Source organism: Mus musculus, chromosome 13 (assembly GCF_000001635.26).
Source record: "Mus musculus strain C57BL/6J chromosome 13, GRCm38.p6 C57BL/6J".
NCBI lineage: Eukaryota > Metazoa > Chordata > Mammalia > Rodentia > Muridae > Mus > Mus musculus.
In genome coordinates this window covers 21,989,757-22,001,835 of record NC_000079.6, presented here as the reverse complement: position 1 = coordinate 22,001,835, position 12,079 = coordinate 21,989,757, and the positions used below count along the sequence as shown (strand labels likewise).

The 12,079-nt window shown below is 42.6% G+C and overlaps 2 non-coding genes across 2 annotated transcripts; both read left to right on the top strand.

Moving 5' to 3' along the window:
• The first annotated feature begins 5,183 nt into the window (after positions 1-5,183).
• On the top strand, positions 5,184-5,255 carry n-TQctg1. The gene has a single exon. It is a non-coding gene; the product is annotated as a tRNA-Gln (tRNA).
• Positions 5,256-7,564: 2,309 nt separating this feature from the next.
• n-TSgct8 lies at positions 7,565-7,646 on the top strand. The gene has a single exon. It is a non-coding gene; the product is annotated as a tRNA-Ser (tRNA).
• Positions 7,647-12,079: the final 4,433 nt, after the last annotated feature.

Sequence of the window (12,079 nt, the reverse complement as noted above, 5' to 3'; positions counted from 1 at the left end):
TTGAGTTCTGGCTAGTCCCCCTGGTTTTCTACGTTCCAGTTTGGGGGTTGGTCCCAAAGCTAGTCTCTTAGGCTGTAGCACAGCTCACCCCTATGAGCAGCTGCCACTAATACTAGGACATAGGGAGTCCAGGGGAGTGACAGACTCTAAGGGGCAGGTTGAGAATGAGGGAAGGCTAGACAGAAAAGGTGTAACCTCTCTCTCTGTGAGGAAGTTCAAACCCAGAGAACAAGTTTTAACACTTAGGGCTAACCTTAGTTCTGCTTACAGAAACCACCCTGGGTCTTTTATTAGCCTCTAACCACATTTCCTCACCAGGTCTAACTGTAGCGTGTGTGATGGCCTTGCACATGGTGTGTGCTTATCATCTGTTAAGAGAGTCATGCTGCCCTTCCCCCCCAAAAAGAGAATCATGCACTCCATGCAGAATCCACATACTTGGGGTTTCCCTCCTACTATGCTGCATGTGCCGTCTGCAAAGTTCCTTGCAGTGTGAGACCTGCATGGATTCGGTCAATCTTCTTCGCTCTAACATTCTCAGGCCTTTTGGATAGGTCTCATGTGTCTGACCGGTTCTGCTCCTGCCTTCCAGGTATTCAGGCACTGTTGCACACCTGGGAAGTGGGTTGGGGGATTTTAGGATGAGTGTACATCATTTGCTGGGACTGAGGTGCTGGGAATGCCTCATTTACATGAAGAGGAATTCCAGGTGCTTGCTAGACATGTCCTTATAGGAAGAGGGGAAATTAAACCTGTAAGTTGGCCACCAGGCTAGTGTCTACTTAAACAGTGGTGGAGGTGGGAGTTGTAAGGCTATGTGCCTCTGGGCATGCAGGCCAGATCAGGGAGGGAGTAATTCTTACTCCTGCCAGTCTCGAGATGAGATGTCCAGGGTGACATGTCTGGACCTCACTCTTACTGGTTTAAAAAAGCTTTAAAAAAAAATAAAAAATCTCAAGCACAGCCTCCCTCTTTTCCCAACCTGTTCCTAGAGGCAAGTCTCCCAGACTTGCAAAACCAATAATTTAATGAAACCACATCAACTGAAAGAGGACGACTGTAGAGGAGAAGGGAGACCAATGAAAGGAGGAGGTCAAAGGACAGTGGGGAAGGAGGGTGAGCAAGAGCAACATGTATCTTATTTTATCAGAACAGAGAAATTTTGTTATTATTTTTCTTTTGCCTTTATGTTTTAATCTCAGATATACAATTAAAATAAATGCATTAAGTGAGCACTACAGGGGTTTTTTTATGAAGGCTCACTTCTGGGTTAGATGAAGCCCAGATGATTGTAAATGCTCTATTTGCACTTACATATGTAAGACTGGCAGAGATAACAAAAAAAAAAAGGACCAGGAGGAACACAGCATGACATCAGCCTTGTCAGTCAGACACAGAACACGTCTCATGTTTACTAATCCAGTATGTGCTGGAGTCCATAGAGCTAGTTAGCCCACGATGTGTAATCTCAGCCAGCCTTCAACTCCTCCAGGAAATTCACAGGACAAAGGTGCAGATAGAAATGCATTTCTTTTACTTTGTAGGTCTGTACAACGTGAGAAAGGAGCTCGATTCCAGGACTGACTTGGAAAGAAGATCTAAGATCAATTAGCTTTTCTAATCTCCTCCCCCCAGTTTTTCATCAAGCAGGGAATGCTCTACTTTGGGGTTCTCTGCCCCACATAGCTAGGTGTTCCCAGCACTTGTTACAGGAGAGAGGACATTGCCTGGGGGGAAAAAAAAACAAAAACAAAAACAAAAAAACAAAAAACAAAAAAACTTTGGAGACTCTAAAACACAGTTGGGTTGAGGGAGCCGAGGAAGATAAGAACAACAAATCTGGAATTCAATGTTACTTGTGCATTGCACAGAGGGGCTCATCCTCACCTTGGCACTGTTAGCAGCGATTGAGCTAACAGACCAGTGAGTAGTCTCTCATTTCTCTGTGTGGTGCACAGATCCACATGGAGACAAAACAAACACCCATACAATTTTTTTAAGTTACATTTAGCAAATTTAATGACAGGTTTTATGCACTTAAGAACAAGAATGGCCTTACTATTTCCTCAGTACACATTTGAACAGTTTTACAAAAGCTGAGGATGGTCATGCTTTAAATATTTTTAGCATGTAGAATTATACAGAATGTTCTCCTATGCAGCTACTTCAGTCTTAACAAGATTTCAGCACTCTTTCTTTCTCCTGTTCAGGAATTGGAGCATGAGGCAAAGGTGTGATTGGAAAGACCGTTTTTTGAGGGGTTGTTGGTTAGCATTCATGACCTAATTCATTCACCAACTCCAATAAGCTGTATCAGGAGGAAGAGTCAGATTGTTAAATCGCTCAACTTTTTGTTGCCCCATGCCACCTCTGCTTGATCTTTGCTTCGTCCTGTTGTAAGGATCCAGAAGGTGAAATACAAAGAAAGACTGAGTTTCTTATTTAAAGAGTGCCACAGCCTCTGCCTGGCTCTTCCCAGACTTTGGCTCACCAGAACAGGAGCTAATGGGAGGCACTGCCTGCAGTTCGGCTCTTTCAGAGGTTGTCATTGGGAGCTGGGCTGGGGGTTGGAAGTCCAATCCTGGTTTGGCTGGCAGAGCACAGGCTGCCGCCCCCCCACCCCCCAGTACCACTACCAAGGCAGATCTAATGTCTGCACTTCCCAGTGAGAACCACAATCTCCTAACTAGAAAAATGTTGAAGACACCCATAGATCCACATTGTTTCCTTTTCCCTTTTTATTTTCTTCTTTTATTTTAAACTAAAACCATCTACAGGTATAAAAATCCTCTCCCCATCAGAGAGAGGCAATTTGAAAATTCAAGATGTCTTAAATTGCCTTTGATGCCTCCTAAGTCTCTTTCCAGTTAAGCAACGACCATGTTTGTCACAGGGTTGGGAGAGGAGCCCTACCTGGAGGGTCCGTTTTACAGTAACTGAATTCTCATCAGTATCCATTAAAGCAAGAGGTAATTTGAATAAAGATGTTCTTCTGGCTGGGTTAAAAAGATAACTGAGGCAGTCAGGAATTAACCTAGAACCTTCTGATCTAGTCAGACACGGTTCCATTGAGCCATTGGCCCTTGTCTCAGGTCTCACTACTGTGGTATGTTAAAATAAGGCTTTAGAATTACTGCCCCCTTTAACGCTACTAGGCAACCATTCATTCTGACCTTCCCCTCTCTACTCCTAGACCCTACCCTGCCTGGCAGACACTCCCCAAACTTCTATTTTTTTTTTTTTTTTTTTTTTACCCTCAAGCACTGCTTGTCATAGAATGCACCTGTTACTGGAGAGTTCCTAGCGTCAGAGCCTGGGTCCTTGAAGCCCTAACAAGTCAACCTATTTCAATTAACAACAGTAGTGAAGAGTTTAGAAAGGAGACTTATTCAACTTGACCACTTGTTATAATAGCAACAAGGCTCAGTGGTCTGCCCCTCCTCTTCCACCCTCGCATCCATATTGCAGGTCCTCACATGAGGTTCAGCCACTTACTTATATTAATTTCATTCATTTATTTACTAGTGTTTGGGCTGGGGGTTCGAGGACAACTTTCATCAGTCAGTCTCCCTTCTTCCTGTGGGACCCCACAAGCACCTTTACCCCTGAGCCAGACACCCAGCTTTAAATAAAACAATAAAGTATGCACAATTCACAACTAAGTAGTCCTTGTTAAGGAGTGTTCTTACCCAACACCATCTCAGAACTGTGAAAACTCTGGAAAGATAAACTCCCTTTCTGGCTGGTTGGGACCAAGACCCCATCATTTTTTTTCTCCTCCCAGATAACAATTACAAAGCACCGCTTCAATGGTCTGATAGCCAAGGAGAAAGGCTGCTTTTGTTTGTTCAATTTGAGACTCAATGTGTATCGTTCAACTGACCTTAAACTCGGGTTTCACCTCCTCAGTGATGAGATTATAGATGCTTACCTTAACTTGCTGAGCCATCTCCCAGCCCCTGTGTTCCTAGTTTCACACAGAACCAGGCAGCCCCCCCCCCCCCCCGTCAGTTATTGGCTCGGGCAAATGGTCCTCCAAATATAGGATCTGTGTGATTTTACTGAATAGGGTTTAAAATCACAGTATTGCTCTCAGAAAGGAATCTGGGAGTGTTTGCACTTTACCTGTGATACCCAGTGTGGTGCTCTCCTAGAATTTTTCCTGTGTAGCGCTTAACATCGGTTTTGGCTTCCAGGCGGATTCTCTCTAAGGAGAACCGAGCCCCAACCATTTAGGGAGCGTCTTTGAACTCCGACGAACATAACAATTGCTCACGATTCTTTATTAAAATCGTGTTTCAATTATTGCGCTTAGGCCGTTTAATACTAACGGGAGCAAGCAAGCGGAGGCAGGGTTTACCCTGAAACCCATCTCTGTAACGTGTGATGGAGTCAAAGTAAGCTTGTGAGAAGAAGGGATTCTTGAGTGGTCGGGGGTCATCTCAGGTTCAATTCCCTGGCGCAGGGCCCTCCCCGCTCTGCTTGCTCGTAAGCCTCAATCACAAGGCTGCATAGATCCCTCTTAAGTTTGGCAATCTGCACGTTTATTTCAGTGTTTGTAAATACCAATGTCTCGGCCCATCACTGTGAACTTGGCAAAAATAGTTTCCCCCATAATGTGTCAGATCTATCCACAAAACTGAGATGGACCTTAGGCTTCATACGCACCTTCCCCGCCTGTGATAGAGAGACTCATGCCCATTTCGCCCGGTGGCTGAGTGAGGTGTGAGTGAGTGTGTGAGGTGTGAGTAAGTGTGTGAGGTGTGAGTGAGGGTGGTGAGGCAACCACGGAGGACATCCCGAAACTCAATACCCCCAGAGGATCTCCGTCTTGTTCAACAACTTCACCTGTTTTCCCGACGCTGATTCCCGAACCACTTGGTGGGAAGCCTTGGGCGTAGGTGGACGTTGGGGAGGGCTCCTGGTCCTTTTATGATCTCTGTTCAAATAAGGAGGTTTTGAGTTCAGATCATGAGATGAGAAAGAAGCTCCGTGCAGGCTGAAGTAGGAGGGTTATGGAGAGTTTGAAGTCATTCTAGGCTACAAAGGCTGAATAAGAGGATGGTAGTGGTGGCGGTGGTGATATAAACGAAGAAATCAAGTGATCTTTTCTGTTCACATAGAATCTCCGGGGGGAGGGGGGGTGAAGGGGGAGGACTTGAAAGCTACATCACAGCCTGTGTGGTTCCATGGTGTAATGGCTAGCACTCTGGACTCTGAATCCAGCGATCCGAGTTCAAATCTCGGTGGGATTTATTAGTTTTCTTATTTAAATTGATACTCCGAAATTCCTAACCATCTCACCTTAATAGAGTTAAATATCTTCATTCAACAACTAAGTGAATATTCTTATTTATAATGTGTTTCTTAGAGAGAAAAAAAAAAGAGAGAGAAGGAAACATCAAGAAGGAATTGCGGGAAAAAGCTGCAACTCTCCAGAGACATCTACTCACAATTAGGGGTGCGGGCGGGGAGAGAGAGCAGAGCAGGAAGAAGCTACTTTTGAAGACCGAGAGGAAACAGTCCCTGGCTGTCATGGAAACTGGAAATACAATTTATCTTGTTAATTTAACTTGTTAATGAGTCAGAAGAGCAATAGCTATTTTGTCCTTCCTGTGGGTTTTGTTTTGTTCTTCTCACTCTGTCCTCGAGTGACCTCAAACTTACAGCAATCCTCCTGATTCTGCTTACTGAAGACTGGGACTTCAATTTGCTTAGTTTGGGGTTTTGTTAGTTAGTTAGTTAGTTTGTTTGTTTGATTGATTGATTGGTTTACTTTTCAGATTTTTCTATGAGACGGGGTCTCATATGGCCGAAGATGGCTTGAAACTCTTAATCTTCCTGTCTCTGCCTCTTGGATGCAAGGAATTACAGATGAAGCAGGAGGACACGGTTGGCCACAGTCGCCAGTGGGTAGAGAAAGATTCAAGTTTGACCAATTTGCACGAGCATGCGTCATGTGAACAGACACAAGAAATGACATCACAAGAAAGACATCACTGTGATGTCATTGAGTGGCGGAGAGGGTGGGGAGGAGTGGGACTAAGGTGAGTGTTTCTTCTGGAGCTGTCAGCTCTGCAAAGTGCAGGCGTGAGCAAGCGCTCAAGAGTTTAGCTCCGGCTAGGAAGGCGGGAACCGAGCTCTCCTGCCGCGACCGGAGACTGCCCCCAGAGGGCCCCAGAATCACCCTCGCCTTCCATGCAACTTCTTCCTTCAAAGTTCTGGGATTTTTTTTTTTTTTTTGCTTTTGTTTGTCAGTTTCATACTTGTACACAGGGTGCTGTGGCCGTATTCGCCTCCCATTACCCTCTTTGGTCCCCTTCTACACCTGCTGATCTTCTCAACGAGTCCGGTTCTGTGTGTGCATTCGCGAGCAGGTCTCACTCAGGGAACCGTACACAAATGCTGTGTGTTCATAATTACAAGGCCACTTCAGTTTCACAGCGCCCAGCCGGTGAGAGAAAAACAAAACAAAACAAACAAACAACAAACAAAACAAAAACTCTTCGGGTAATAGCGCGTCTGCAGTCTCCAGCCGTCAGAAGCTGTTTTACAAGATTTCGCCGAGAAGGAAGGAGGCTGATTTTCTTTTAATAACATCCCTCATTCAACGACAGGGAGCGCACATATATCTTAGGAATACAGTGTCTTGTCTTTTCACTTTCATTTAGACTTGTAAGAAGTTTTAATTCTGTTTAAAATGTTGGTTATTCCTATCTTGTTTTATGTAACCGCAAATCTGCTCGCTATCATTTACTAAATTTAAGGCTTCTTCATAATAAATTCACCTCTTGTAAGATCTGGATTTCCTCATTAACCATATATGACCACTCCGTAATTTTTAGTTACATCTTTTATTATCTGCTCTCCTTAAAATACAAAGGCAATTCAAGCCAGTAGAAGCAGGTCGAAAACACAAGTTTATAATTACTGGAAGGAAATATCTTAAAAATCAGAACAGTTTATAGAAGTGTCTTCTATTGCCATAGATCATGGCAGGGTCTTTGAGCATAAAAATGCAATGAGCTTGACATAAAATTCTTAGGCAGATTTATACTACCTTGTGCAAGAGGAAAAGGGTAAGGGTTCGTGGAAAATAAATATTTATCCTCAGTTTTTTTTTGTTTGTTTGTTTGTTTGTTTGTTTTTAAGTATGAGGCCAAAACAAAGAAACAAACCTAAGATCTCAGTCGTTTGTGAGTCGAGAACTAAGTAGGACAGATAAGTAGGGCGGTAGGGGAAGGTTAGCACTCATACCATGAATCCAGTAAAGAGAGCGCGGAGTTGAAGGACAGCAGAAAGATTTTCGTTGTAGGGTGGAAAGCAAGTGTAGTACAGAGAAACGAGGAGGATTGAGGATAGAGAGGTACAGGTACTACGATGGGATCATCAAATGCGAAAGTGTCCTTTCAGAGGAAGAAAATGATTGCATGTGAGAATTCCTTAAGTAGTCTTTTAGGTTGGAAACTGGTAGCACCACACGGATTACACATTCAAAATTTAAGACGGCCATCAAAATAAGACTTAAAAATGAAGGGAAGAAAAAAATTCCCGTGGCAGAGAGGACGAGGTGGCCGAGTGGTTAAGGCGATGGACTGCTAATCCATTGTGCTCTGCACGCGTGGGTTCGAATCCCACCTTCGTCGTCTCCATATTTTAAATTACCCAAAGCAATAGTCGGTGATTCCTATGCTCCACGTTTTTCAAATTCAACTCCTTGTGTATCCATCACAGAAACCACAACACTTACCAGCTGTGGAACTTTCAACAATCACAGCACACCATTTCTCATCTGCTATGAAGGCTTTGATTTGTACCTCACTACAGCACCACTAACCTAGTGGGAGATTGTATTGTACCTTTCTCTACTTTCAGCCTCGATGTCACAGGAAAGTGCTTGGGAATCCCCTTTGTTTTGTTTCAGTACTAGATGGTAGATAAACACAAGACTTCACAGCTTCTTTAAGTTACTTAACAGGAACTTCAAGATTTATTTTCAAAATTCCATTAAAAGTTTCCTTTTAACTTTATGCTTAGAAGAAATTTCAAATTTATGGACGATGTTGTAAGAAAACCACATATACTTTTATGAGAATTTACCTACTTGTTCTTTCTCTCCCACAGGCCCTTGCTTTCTGGCTTGCTCTGCCCTTTCTTGTTCTCTCTGTTGCTTTTTGAAACACACCCAACCCTGGTGCCAAAAACAAACAAACAAACAACAAAATAGTAACACAGTAAGTTAATGCTTCACTGTCCTTTGTTCTTATGGATTTATTTTCTAAAAGTAAAGATATTTCGTTTATAACCTCAGAATATTTCTCCATTTAATAATTTTCATATATATATGTATATTTTCATATATATGTTCATGTATTTCATATATATATGAAATACATGAACACATATGCATGTATATTTATACATGTACACTTTGACATAATCATGAGCTCACAATATTTTCACTTTTTATTATTAATCATTTTATTCATTTACATTTCAAATGATATCCCCCTTCCCAGTTTCCCCTCCACAACCACCCATACTGTACCCCCTTCCCCTCCCCTTGGCCTCTATGAGGGTGCTCCTCCACCCACTCTTCCACTCCCACCTCACTGCTCTAGCATCTCCCTATGCTGGCGCATCAAGCCTCCATACATAGGGCCAAGGATCATACATCATCTCCCTCTGATGCCAGATAAGGCCATCCTCTGCTACATATGCAGCTGGAGCCATGGCTCCCTCCATGTATACTCTTTGGTTGGTGTTTTAGTCCCTACGAGCTATGGGTGCTCCAGTTAGTTGATATTGTTCTTCCTATGGGTTGCAATTCCCTTCAGCTCCTTCAGTCCTTCCCCTAGCTCTTCTATTGGGGTCCCTGGGCTCAGTCCAATTGTTGGCTCTGAGTATCTGCATCTCTATTAGCCAGGTGCTGGCAGAACCTCTCAGGAAACAGTTATATCAGGCTCCTGTCAGCAAGACCTTCTTGGCATCAGCAACAGTGTGGGGGTTGGTGTCTGCAGATAGGGTGGATCTCTAGGTGGGGCGGTCTCTGGATGTCCTTTCCTTCAGTCTCTGTTCCTTTTTTTTTTTTTTTTTTTTTTTTTTTTTTTTTTTTTGGTCTCTGTCATTCCTGTGATCCTGGGTGTGTCAGAATTCCTGGGGGTCAAGATGTCTCTGAGTGTGGGCGGGTTGGAGCACAGGTTCAGCTTCCGGGCATTGGTGCAAACCGGAAGGAACCATATTTTCAGTTCTAATCGGTTCTCACAAGGTGCTTTTGTTACTACTCATCTCTCTTCTTTAATTTTTGTTTTAAAATTTTCAGACAATATATGTTGATAGCATTGTTTCCTTTCTTCCTACCCTCATGTTGATTGTGTGTTCCTACTTCCACACTAAGAAAGTGTGAAATGACATCTACATTTGTGGTGATATACTATACCTAAAATAGCTCTGAAATGTTCTTTTTCCACATGACAACAGAAAACAAATCAATTTTGAAGAGAAAAGTACATTTTTAAAAGAAGGCTTTCTTTGTAGCTCTCGCCCTGCTCCAGGTAATGCGGTTTTTTTGTGAGTGTTTTTTTTTTTTTGGTTTTGTATTTTTTTTTGGTTTTGTTTTGTTTTAAATTTGATTCTTATCCCTCGTTGTAGCACAATGTCCCCAGAAATAACATCAGCTTTGTTTCTTTCCGTTTAGTTTTAGTTCTGCCATTTCCCATCTTCCCACCTCAATCCTCAGAGAAATGCTGTTCTCGCCCATGCTTTCCTACAGAACAGATCTTGTTACTCTTGTTAATCTAAATGTATTCTTATCTCCTGCTTTCCTGTATCACAACAGAATTATACCATGACAAGCTGTTTGACACTTTAACTTTTCATCACTTAACAAGATCACTGTAACTTGTTCTACAGTCAGCTTACAGTTACCCTTCCTTCTCTGTTTTTGTTCTAGTTCATAGTGCTCCGCCATGTCTGGTAGATCTACAATCAGTTTCCTAGGCACAAACATATAAATTTGGCAAAATACTTTAAAATATTCTTATGTATTATTTGAGAATTTGATACAATGGATTGTGATCATATTCACCCCCAATTCTTCCTTGTAAGTTATACCAAAGTCCCCTCTCCAAGGCTGAGGGGCCATTATAGAAAAGGTACAGAAATGATTGTGAGAATTAGGAGTTGGGGAGGACCAGAGGGAAACAGAGTCTTTAGATATGATAGGAAGGCTGCACTTGTGAGCTCAAGGCCTTCACGACGAATGCACAAAATCAAGCCAGCCAACATTCAGCAATGAGTAGGAGGAGTTTCATGAGGCTCCATTCTTAACACAGGAGCCATGGACAGTATCTGAAAACCTTCTGGAACCAGGAGGAAAAAGTCAAAGCTGTCTTATGAGAAGATGTTTTGCTGAAGCAGACACATGACAGGATGCTTTGCTGAAGCCAACATGTGAAAGGGTGTTTTACTGAGACAAACACTTGAGAGGACAAGTGATGTTTGAGAAGACAACCCAACGGACAATGAATTTGCATTGGTTCACCTTGCAACACTTCGCTGGTCTTCACTGTTTACATGGATTTGTCTTGCAATGCTTCTTTCTTCACTGATCTTTGCTTGTCATGATTTTGTAGAGAGAAAAGCTACAAAGAACTTATCATGGTATTCTGGTTACTTCTTGAAGTTTCTGTGGACTCATGCTAATCCGGGGGAGCCTTGTAGTTTCTTCTGGATCAAGCTGCTGCTACTGATTCATTTGATGTTTGCCAGTTGGACTGGACAGTGCTACTGATGTATGTTTGATGTTTTGGACTGGACTTGCTGATATCCTGACAATGAAGATTGGAATCACCCCAAAGAATTACTTCTAAACAGGTCCATATCCCCCTTGTTCTATTAGCCATCTTTCTCCCCTACCTTTGGTCAGTGGGCTAAAAGGGAGAGTGAAGTGTTTAAGAACTCTTATTAAAGTAGGTTTTGAAAAATCTAATTCCTACATTTTAGGTCCTATTTGGGAGGTGTCTTCCCAAGTTTTCCCTGGGCTATTATTGCAACTTCACAGGAGTTTTCCAAGGAGCTAGCCATTTCAATGTCAGCTCCTTTGATACCTATCTCGCGATGAAGTCACATGGCTGGAAAAACTTTCATGTCTTGTCTAGAAACCAGTAAATACAACATGAAAAATAATGTGACAAAACTGAAACAAAACAAAGATGACCCACCATTAGAGGTCTGGTGTTACCTCTATTTCTGATATTAAAAGGAGTGTGGTGATCCCCCGGGGGATCAGTTATACTGGAAAGTTTTATACATGCTGCCATATTAGTTCATGTCATAGAGTTGCCTTAACCAACATGTCAATGAACTTGCTTTCGACATCTTCATGATGTCACAAAACAAGATGGCACCATGTCACATGGCTGTCTCAATACTGATGGCAAGAGGGTGGCCCAATCACATGGTTCCCTCCATTTTGACAAGGTAGCCAGGCAAGATGACCACAAATCACATGGTTCCTTTTTTTTATGGATAGCTCAGGTCCATGACAAAATAAGCCCATCCCCATAAGGTCCTAAGTCTCTGTGGGATTCATGCACTTCACAGATTAAATGATGGCAGCTACTCCCTTTCATTTGAAAAGACAAAAGTGTAGTTACCTTGTAGGCCCTAAACAGCAAAGACACATGATGAAACTCAGTAATCTCAACATAAGATGAGTATGTATGTCTTACTACACACGTTAACTGTGGTCACCAAAGAGATGTCACCTGGAACTTGATGTGACGTCCTGGGGGCACAAGCTGCTGCTGAGAAAGGAATCATGCCATTTTGTCCCACTTGAGCATGGCCTAGGCTTTTACTTGTTCTTGCTACATATCTAACAAACTCACGCAATCAAACCCAAAGTGCTGTTATCATGCATCGTTCCTGGCTCTGTACAGAAAACAGTCCACTGTTTTATTGGGTAATTCATACTCCAGGGGTGGAAGGTTACTCCAGCTTCTCCTTTCTCAACAATTTTAGGTGCTCAGTAAATTAGGCCAAACACTGGAAACAGATTTTCAAAAATATAATCAGT